Source organism: Corylus avellana, chromosome 2, assembly GCF_965113065.1.
Source record: "Corylus avellana chromosome 2, dhCorAvel1.hap1.2, whole genome shotgun sequence".
Lineage (NCBI taxonomy): Eukaryota > Viridiplantae > Streptophyta > Magnoliopsida > Fagales > Betulaceae > Corylus > Corylus avellana.
This window is the reverse complement of record NC_142491.1, coordinates 29,522,148-29,533,102: the sequence shown is the minus strand read 5'-3', so window position 1 is coordinate 29,533,102 and position 10,955 is coordinate 29,522,148. Positions and strand designations below refer to the sequence as shown.

The following is a 10,955-nucleotide window of genomic DNA, read 5'->3' as shown; positions in this document are numbered from 1 at the left end:
ATGATAGGCTAAACCTTCAACTTGTTGTAATTGTGTGTTACAAACATTTGTTTTCAACTCTTTAATTTTTCAGCCATTGGTTATTAATAGTTTTATTACTATTACTTGAAATTATTTTGCCATTTGACTATATAAATTATCCATGAGTCTTTATTCCATTTTACAGTTTTGAACGTTGGAATTAATTGTCAAGTTTTTATGGCAATTGATCATTTGATCATTAACAAATATTTTCCATTTTTTATGTTATGACATTTGGTCATTAACTCATTGATTTTGGTTTTCCGTTTGTATCCGTTGGCCATTAATTATCTTTCTTTTTTGACCAAATGATTTTCTCTATTGGTGAAGTTTAATGGTTTTTATCTTCAACCGTTTTGACTGTTTAGTACGTTTGGAATTAAATTTCTTTCAAGTTTTACCAAAACTTAAGTTGACACTTTCTAGCAAAATAGTAATATAAAAAGACTACTTTTGTTATGGTTTGGTGGGTTCTTTTGAAAGAGAGAGAAAAAACAGTTATATATTTAGATCCAATTTTTGGTGGCATTTTTATCTAGTTTTTGCCCATAAAATAAAAGTCCACCTAGTGTCTTTTATTCAGTGCTTTTTTTTTTTTTTTTTTTTTTTTTTTTATTATTTATTTTATGTGGCTTTTCATCAAGCAAATCAAGGGGTTGTTCTATTACTCTTTGTTATTGGAAGTGCGTCCTTAACGAAGATAGACGCTATTGTCTAATCCTGGGAGGTTGCGTGTCAAAGGATCCGATCGCAACGAGTTATACACTCCGGGAGGCACGAATCAACCTTTAAGGACAATGCTCTTGCGTGATTCTATAACACATTGTGAGATCTTTCCATACTCTACTTTTCATCTCTTGTATTTTATTTATATTATTCTTAATTTTTAGATTGTAATGATTTTAGATCAATGAGAATTTGTGCACCATCCATAATTATTTCCAACAATCTTAAAGGTTGATCCGATGGTTGCATAAATATTTTGATTATATCATAACAAGAGTATTTAAACTTATGAGAAGTCAAATACTATAAGAGTTAATTTGCAGTATGCAATTCGCATATAAGAAAGATGAAATCAATCTTAAGTGGAAAGATTTTGTTGTGAAAAAAAAATCTGGAAACTGATTCATTTACAAAAGAAGAGCTTAATTTCAAGTGTAGGTATGGAAAGTGAAAATATTTTGATTGAAAGAGTTTTTGATTATTTGACCTCAAATTTGTGTTATTTAATTTGTTCGTCAATAATATTTTATTGTTGGGTTATGAATCTTACAAGAAAAAGAGTTAAGCCCTTTATGATTTTTTAGAACTTAGCATTTTATGTTGTGTTGTGCTAAGCTTATTGGAAAACATCCATGTAGATTAATAATAATTACAATGAGTAGTTACTCATGGTGTGATGAAAAAATACATAGGCATTACTAATTGTGTGCAGAGAATACAATTTTGTTGAAGCTTCTTGCAGATAAGCACATTGTAAGAGGAAAAGATGTGGTGCACGTATTGAGTTGATCGGTTCTTACGATACCTAGTTGGTGTGTGGTGACGACAATCTATTTTGGAAGATCTTGGAGTAAAGCTATTGGCTCCGCTGTGAGTTTTAAACTCTGATTCATATGTCTTATTTTTTTAAGATATAATATACATTTCATTTATTAAAATGGAAAAAATTCAAGTTGTGAAGGTGCTCTTTGATTGAATTAAAGCTAGTGCACAATTTTATAATTTTGTATATGATAAGCGGTGGCTTCTATTGATTCATCCATTTCAAAGAAGAAATACTATCTAGCATTTATGTTAGCTATGGCATGCTAGATTAGTATAACCACTTTAAGTTATTTGGTAAATCCTCATATATATCATTCAGCTTTCAAATTTCTCTGACATGATGGTTCAGAATAAAATATATGTGATTATTGAAGTTCATTTGATACATGATAAATTTATCATATCATAAGAATGATATCATTGGCATATTTATTAAAATGAGCCAATAATAGTTGATTATTATTTGGTTGGGCTTGATACTTTCCATATTTATTGGGGCTTTAGTTAAAAAGATTTTATTTTTAAAATCTTGATAGAACTTGAAATATGCAACCCCTATATATATAATATATAAGGATCATGTTGAAAAATCACAAGTGGTGATTAGTATTTTTAAAACATCTTTAGAACTGTCAATTGACAGAAAAGAAAAAAGAGTAAATGATAGATCATACTTATAGAAAAATGGGCTCATAGAAGTTATTTCTTAAAGTTCTTGTGAGCCATTAATGGAATTTTATTTTCTTGTGATTACTTGATTTATTTCATTTGGTATGATAGATTTATACATGTAAATCTTGGCGACACCAAGAAAATGAAAAGAACTAATGAATGCTATGATTGTCAATGTTTGGGCTATTCACCAAAGTGTGGGGGGAAGCCTTTATTTTGTTTGTCATATTCATATGCATTGTTTGAAATACCTCGAAGTGTGGGGGTATTTAACAAATGTTATGTTACCCAAAACCTAAAATGAGGAAACTTGGTTTTAAAACCTATGATTGTGATTTTATTGGTTTTACATGTAATAGTTCATGCTATAGATTCCCTACTATCAAAAGTGATATTTTAGATTACAATAATATTATTGAATCTAAAAAAGGTTATTATCTTTGAGCATGTGTTCCTTTGAAAAAAAATAAGGAAAAAATTATTTCATGATTTTTTGGTGCTTCTAATAAAATTGTTGATGATGTGTAAGAATTGAGAAGAAGCAAGCGAGCTAGAACAAAAGGAATCTCGGTATGGATTTTATTGCTTATATTGTTGATGATGATCCAATATGTTATGGTGAAGCAATTAAATCTATTTTTGATGCATTTTATTTATTTTTAATTTAATTGGTTAGAAGCTATAAATAATTGAAATCAATTATGTCTAACCATGTTTGGGAACTCATTGAGTTACCTCCTAAGACCAAATCAATTGGTTATAAATAGGCGGTTAAGAATAAGCTTAAGCCGGATGATACAATAGATAAGCACATGGTAGACTTGGTAGCTAAAAGCTACAAGTTTTTGTATATGTTGATTATTTGATACTTATTTTCCGGTTACTAAAATTTCATCTTTTGGAATGTTATTTGCCATTGCTTATATTTATAAATTTGTTGTACATCAAATGGATGTCAAAGTTATTTTTCTAAATGATGAAGAGATTTATATGGAGTAGCCCGAGGGACTAGTAATCCCCGGTCAAGAACATAAAGTGTGCAAACTAGTGAAATCCTTGTATGGATTAAAGCAAGCTCCTAAACAATGGCATGAATAGTTTGACAAGGTGATGTTGTCTATTGCATATTTGATTAATGGTGCAAGTAAATACATAGTAAATTTTACAATAATGAATGTGTCATTATTTATTTTTTAATATATTGATGACTTGCTTATTTTGAACTAACATTGATGTTGTGCATAAAGTTAAATTATTTCTTGCATCTAATTTTGATATGTAAGACATAGGTAAAGCTAATGTCAAATTGGACATTAAAGTTATTAGGGATAATGATTGCATTATTTTATCTCATACATATTATGTTGAAAAGATGCTTAAAGGATTTGAGCACTTTTATTAACCACCTATGTCGATACCATATGATCCAAAAATACACTTGGTTAAGAATCATGGTGATAGTGTTTTTGCAAGAAAAATATGCACAAATCATTGGTAGCTTGATGTTTTGACAAACTGTATATGCCTTGGTATTACATATATTGTTAGTAAATTGAGTAGATATACTCATAATCATGGTATTGAGCCATTGTGATGCGATCTCTAAATTGTTGAAATTCTCAAATGGCACAATTAATATTGGTTTGTCTTACTCTGATTATCCTGCTATATTGAAAGGAATGCAACTGTATTATTGATTCAGATGAGCAAAGCCTACTAATGACTATTATGTGTTTACTCTGGCTAGAGGAGCTATCTCTTGAAAGTCCTCAAAAAGACTTGCATAGCAAAGGTTTACTATGGAGTCAGAATTAATTGCCTTGGAGAAGGCATGAACTGAAGATGAATGGCTAAAGAACCTATTGGTTAATTTATTTAATTTGCCTTTATATGCTAAAATAGTTGGATCTATGTGTTTATTGTGATTGTCAGGCTGCCAAAGCTCGAGTAAAGAATTTATAATGAGAAAGTACACAATATTGTGAGGCAGCTTATTGAGACCGGTATATGTCCATGGACTTTGTGAGGTCATAAAAGAATTCTGCAGATTCTTTGACCAAGCCACTCGCAAGAAGGCTAGTGAGATAAACATCGAGGGGGATAGGACTAATACCCAAATTATGACACTGTGATTGATACCCAACCTCTGATTGTAGATCCCATGAATGAGGTTTAATGGGAAACGAAGTCACAAGTGAAATGAGGTATGGTACTGTCAATTTATGTTTATTAACTATCTTGTTGAGAAGATTAGTAATGAGTCCATCCCTATGGTGTAAGACAGTACAAGATGCAAAGTGATTAAGGGTGAGCTTAAAGCTCTTAATGGGTCCATAGTCCCTACCTGTTGGGATGGGGTGTTCCCTGCACACACTCTTGATGGATACCACCTATATGAGTGTGGAGATGCTATCTCCTATGAGACTTGGGTAGGTCTCTAGAGCGCTCATGAATGCCATTTTATGGTATAACAACAAAAGATGCAGAGTGAGTAAGGATGAGTTTAAAACTCTTAATGGGTCCATAGTCCCTACTTGTTGGGATGGGATGTTCTCTGCACACATTCTTGATGGACGCCACCTATGTGAGTGTGGAGGTGGTGCCGCTTCCTATGAGACTTTGGCAAGTCTCTAGAGCACTCATGAAGCCCAGAGGCGCATGGCCTATATAAGGCGCCAACCCGCTATAGAACAACCCAAATTTTTTATTTATTTTTTATTTTGATTTGATTTAAATTTGTTTTGGAGAATGTTATGTGGGTGATAAGTTTGGTCAACTTGTGGATTTGGTTAAAAGAGTTTAACTCTACCATGATTCATTAAGTTCCTACTTATTTATCCTAGGTGCGGTTAAAACCTTCGGGTACCACATCGATGCATGCTTTCAATCTCCTTCTATTCTAGTGTTTGTAACATGTGGGGGATTGTTGTAATTGTGTGTTACAAACATTTGTTTTCAACTCTTTAATTTTTCAGCCATTGGTTATTAATAGTTTTATTACTATTACTTGAAATTATTTTGCCATTTGACTATATAAATTATCCATGAGTCTTTATTCCATTTTACAGTTTTGAACGTTGGAATTAATTGTCAAGTTTTTATGGCAATTGATCATTTGATCATTAACAAATATTTTCCATTTTTTATGTTATGACATTTGGTCATTAACTCATTGATTTTGGTTTTCCGTTTGTATCCGTTGGCCATTAATTATCTTTCTTTTTTGACCAAATGATTTTCTCTATTGGTGAAGTTTAATGGTTTTTATCTTCAACCGTTTTGACTATTTAGTACGTTTGGAATTAAATTTCTTTCAAGTTTTACCAAAACTTAAGTTGACACTTTCTAGCAAAATAGTAATATAAAAAGACTACTTTTGTTATGGTTTGGTGGGTTCTTTTTAAAGAGAGAAAAAAAAAACAGTTATATATTTAGATCCAATTTTTGGTGGCATTTTTATCTAGTTTTTCCCCATAAAATAAAAGTCCACCTAGTGTCTTTTTTTTTTTTTTTTTTATGTGGCTTTTCATCAAGCAAATCAAAGGGTTGTTCTATTACTCTTTGTTATTGGAAGTGCGTCCTTAACGAAGATAGACGCTATAGTCTAATCCTGGGAGGTTGCGTGTCAAAGGATCCGATCGCACCGAGTTATACACTCCGGGAGGCACGAATCAACCTTTAAGGACAACGCTCTTGCGTGATTCTATAGCACATTGTGAGATCTTTCCATACTCTACTTTTCATCTCTTGTATTTTATTTATTTTATTGATAATTTTTAGATTGTAATGATTTTATATCAATGAGAATTTGTGCACCATCCAAAATTATTTTCAACACAACTAAGGTTGAAGATGAAGCCTCACTTATGATTAGCAACTTTGTTTCATGTATGTAATATTTCCCAATTTAATGGTTTAATTGCTCTATTGTTTTACTTCTAATCAATTGGATTGAATAATTGTGTGATATCTTTTGTGATTCAAGGATATACTTGATGATTTAAGATTATTCAATACAATTGATTGCTTGGTTTTCTTTGTTAAAAAATGGATTTCCCCTGTGATTTATTCTCTGGATACAATTGATGTTTTGATAAAGATTGGATATTTTCTTGTGATTTACGGATACAGTTAATGATTTGATCAAATATTGGATTTCTTTTGTGATTTGGGTTATGAATGGATACATGGGATCTTTTGATTAATTCTTTGAAGCAATAGTAAAACAAACTTATGATTTATATGTGAGAACTTTGGGGAATATTATAGATCATGAAATTATGTTGTTATGAATTTGTGAGTGCGGATTCCGAAACCTTAGTGCTTTGTCATAAGATTTTAATCACTTTAAATTGCTCATGCTTTTGCTTTTTCATTCAAACAAAAAATTCTCTCAAAAATTTGGAACTAGATTAGGGTTTAATTAATTTAGATTCAAAATTGCTTTCAAGAATACAATTCCCTGTGGGTTCGACCTTGCACTTGCAATCCATTAAATACAATTGATTCATGCACTTGCGAGTTAAATAAATTTCCACAATAACTACTATGTTGACCTTGTGCACTTGCAGGTAAAACATCCAATTATTTGCCTATTAACTTAGGTAGGTAATTGTGACAACAAGTTTTTGACACTGTTGCCGGGATTGTGACAAATTTTGTTTAGAAATAATTTCCTTTAGTTATGTTATTCTGGTTTTCAATTTTCAATTTTGGTTTTTCCTTTAATTTATTTTTGTTTTAAATTTTTCTGTTTTTCTATTTTGCCCGCAGTTCTTGTTTTGCTTTTGGAGGTGCGCTCGAGTGCCTAACCAGGGCGATTGAGCTCACCAATGCGGTCGAGCGCACCTTATGGTGCGATCGATCGCATATCCAGAGAGCAGCACAATTACTACACTAATTACAGATCTGATTTATTTATTTGATTTTTATTTTGTTATTTAATTTTCTTTTTGTTTCATTCATGTTGAGAAACAATACACCTCCGGTGCGAAGACCTTTGAAAAGTTCATTCAGTCCCTTGATCCTCAACCAACCATCATGCATTAATTTTCAGCCCATTGTGCAGAGCAGTTACGATTTATCTCTGTTGCTCAATATGAGTCCACACTATAAAGGCACACCTATAGAGAACCCATATTGGCATATTCAAGAATTCTGTGATCTCCGTAGGACTCAGAATGTTCAAGGTTTAACTCTAGAAGAAATCAGGTTAATCCTCTTTCCTTTTTCTTTAAAAGATAATGCTAAGAGATGGTACAATTCTTTGGCCGCAAATTCTATTCATACTTGGGATGAGATGGCCACAAAGTTCTTAAAGAAGTTTTTCCTAGCCCACAAGACAAGGCAATTGAGAAGGGAAATTCTGACTTTCCAATAAAAAGACGGAGACCCTTTCTTCGAGGCATGGGAACACTTTAAAGAACTACTTCTCAGATGCCCTCATCACAATATATCTCAAGACGACTAGGTACTGACATTCTATAAGGGTTTAAATGATCCTAACAAGAGTCTTGTAGATTTAGCTTGTGGTAGCATGTTGATAGAGAAAAGTAGCGAGGAAACCATGGAGCTCTTTGAGACATTGAGTGAGCACTTCTAGCAATTCCCATCTAAAGGGAGACAAGGATTCAAAGGAAAAGGCATAAATGAAGAGAGCACCAATGGTGGAAGTTAGGCTCAAATGGCTGCCATAGAGAAAAAGCTGGACATGCTCGTGAAAGCTATGACTAATCATAGCAATGCTCCTGTTCAACAAGTTACACAAGTCGAGGTATATGCCATATGTTCCCATATTGACCACACCACTAAGACTTGTCTCATGTTTTCAATTGCAGATCAGGAGACATCTCTCATCAATTGGTCTCAACATTATCATGAAGAGGAGCCATCTCCAATCGATTGGCCTCAACAATACCAAGAAGAAGAAAGTGCCAAAGTCAATCGGTGACCACTCCTTATGGAAAGTACATGAAAGACGAGTGCACTTATTATCATGAGCAAACAACCACCACACCTGGGAATGAAGAAATTGTTGAGGAAATTTTGTGTGAGCCAAGTCTTTGGGACCGTTTGGGAGAGTGCTTTGATGAATTTAGAGGTGACCTTGACCTCTACAAGCTACTTGAGTATGCTGAGACTTCTAATGAGCCAAATCTTGAGGATCCATTGAATGAGATTTTTGATCAATTTGAGTTTGACTTGGATCTTGACAAGTTCCTCAGCTGAGATGTTTAGTGAGCCAAGTTTGGAGGATCCATTGGAAGAGCACTTTACTCAATATGAATTTCATCTGGACCTTGACATGATATGTGAGCAAGCTGAGGCCTTATTGGATTCCACACCTAAGAACAACAAGGTAGAAGATGAGGATAAGCAAACTGAGGTTCTAGAGGAGCTACATCGGGAAAAGAAAGAGAGCACTGAGACTTCTTCAACATCAGCTCCTATTCCCGAATTACTAAGAATCCAAGAGAGAAGTCTGCTAGGGCTATGTGATAAGCAAATTGAGGACATCAAGATAGAGGACTTCCTTGAGTATTATCCAATTCATGATTCCCTCCCGGATGAGAAACTGTTGGAGAAAACTCAAAGTGGTCCTCCCCGATCTAGAAACACTCGGAAGCATCTTGCAACAGAAAAGATTCATTCCCTTTGGTGCAAGAGAAGAAAAGACTGGAGCTTCAAGTTTAAAGTGCCACAATCTGGCTGAAGACGTTAAACTTAGCACTCATGGGAGGTACTCCACAGCATATCTTTTTATTTTGTTTTTATTTTTTATTTTTTATTTTGTTTTTGTTTTCCTTTGTTACTTTAGTGTTTTGCAAGGACAAGTGTGCTTCAATTCAAGTTTGGGGATGTGCTATGAGCCATACTATTCCAAACAGTTCCATCTCCCGGGTAAATTTTTTCCATGTTATAGACACATTGGGGACAATGTGTAATTTTAGTTTGGGGGTATGGGAGACACTTGACACACACTTTGTCCTAGTTGTATTTTGTTTTTATTTTTATTGTTTATGAAAAAAAAAAAATTCCCAGATTTATTTTATTTTTGTTGTTTGTGAAAAGAAAAAAAAAATTATGCATGTTCATGTTTGCTTTAAAATTTTGGTTGATCTTAAGAATTGTCATTTGATTTCATTGGTGAGCTTAAAATCTTGAGGACATGATCTGATAATTGAGTTTCTCAGTTTGGTTACTTGCATAGGACAGTTGAGAATTCACATGTTTGATCTAATCTTACACAAGCACATTAGCACACAATTTGTGGGGTATGACATGAAAGTCTGATGTGTATGTTTTTATGTCTTGGGTGAAACTGGATGATTTATTAGATGGATACTTTGGCATATAAATATATGTGTGTGTGATAAATAAAAAAAATAAAAAAAATATATAAATAAATGATCATTGATAAGCTTTTCACTGAGTAACTGGACTTCTTGCCTCAAAGCATTGAGTGTTCACATCAAAAGGTGAAAATTTTTTATTTGATTGATGTCATGGTTAGTTTGGTTTTGTAGCCTTTTTGACCCGAGTTAGTTGGTCCTTAGGGGTATCTCTATACCTAATGGCCTAAAACCATCTAGTTTGAGAGTCATTGACGTAACACTCACTACATGGGTCAATTAGAAAGCTTAAGGGAACCAAACATTGCACAACCTGACTAAAATTTTTTTTTTAAAAAAAATAATAATAATAACAAAAAATAAAAGAAAAAAGAGAGAAACAAAGAAAAGAAATATGCCATTGTTGTTCATTCTAATTGGGATCTCAGTGAAATTTGAGATATGGAGACATTGCACATTGGAAAGATTTAGAAGCCTCATAATTTTGTGCTAGTTCATCTTACATTGTTTTCAAATTTGTGATGTTTTAACATGTCCTTTGTAAGTAATTGCACTTTGAGATTCCAATTCATTGTGAACATGGGGTTCATCTTTTTAAGTTGTTAATGAATGAAAATCATGATCTTGAAGTGATGCTTTAACTTTTGGAATAACATGAACTGTGAATGATGTTTCTAGGTAACATTTCCAGAAAACCCTCACGAGACTTCACTGGGAATTCCTAGGGGTTTAAAAGGCTTGTTGCATACGCTAAATGCAATCGTACATCCAACGACAGATGGATTTATCTTTTTGTTTTCTGTTTTTCATTTCGTTTTTAGTTTTGTGTTCATAAGGGACTAGCAATATGTAAGTTTGGGGATGTGTTAAGTGCTAAAATTTTCATATTTTTAGCTCTTAACTTACATGTTTTAATCCTTTAGTTTTAGTTAATTCATGCCATTTTAGTTCCTTTTTGTGTTTTCCTTGTTTTTTGTAGGCTTTTGGAAGAAAATGAAGTAAATCTGGAAGATTTGGGCTCAAAGAGAGAAAATGGGAAAAGTTGGAGCCCTTGACAGTGCGATCAAGCGCACTACTAGATAAGACAAAGCATAAAGCGGCCATGTGCGATCGAGCGCACACTGGTGCGATCGATCGCACCCATGCGCAGGTGACACATCAAGAGTGCGGCCAGAGTGCTAGTATTTCCATTTTAGGATTTTCCAACTCCCACTTGTAATAGGAATAAAACCCTACGAATTTCCTAGGTTTACTAGTGTAACAAGGACTTCTAAAGCCCTATAAATAGACCAATAAAGAAGCTGGGAAAAGACACAACTGTGGGGAGAGGAATCGAAGGCTACCTTTCGGTTCTTTCTT

General features: G+C 33.3%; 1 non-coding gene across 1 annotated transcript; it reads right to left on the bottom strand.

Moving 5' to 3' along the window:
• Positions 1-7,590: 7,590 nt before the first annotated feature.
• On the bottom strand, positions 7,591-7,698 carry LOC132168292 (small nucleolar RNA R71). Its single transcript, XR_009438810.1, has one exon. It is a non-coding gene; the product is annotated as a small nucleolar RNA R71 (small nucleolar RNA).
• Between the last annotated feature and the right edge of the window lie 3,257 nt (positions 7,699-10,955).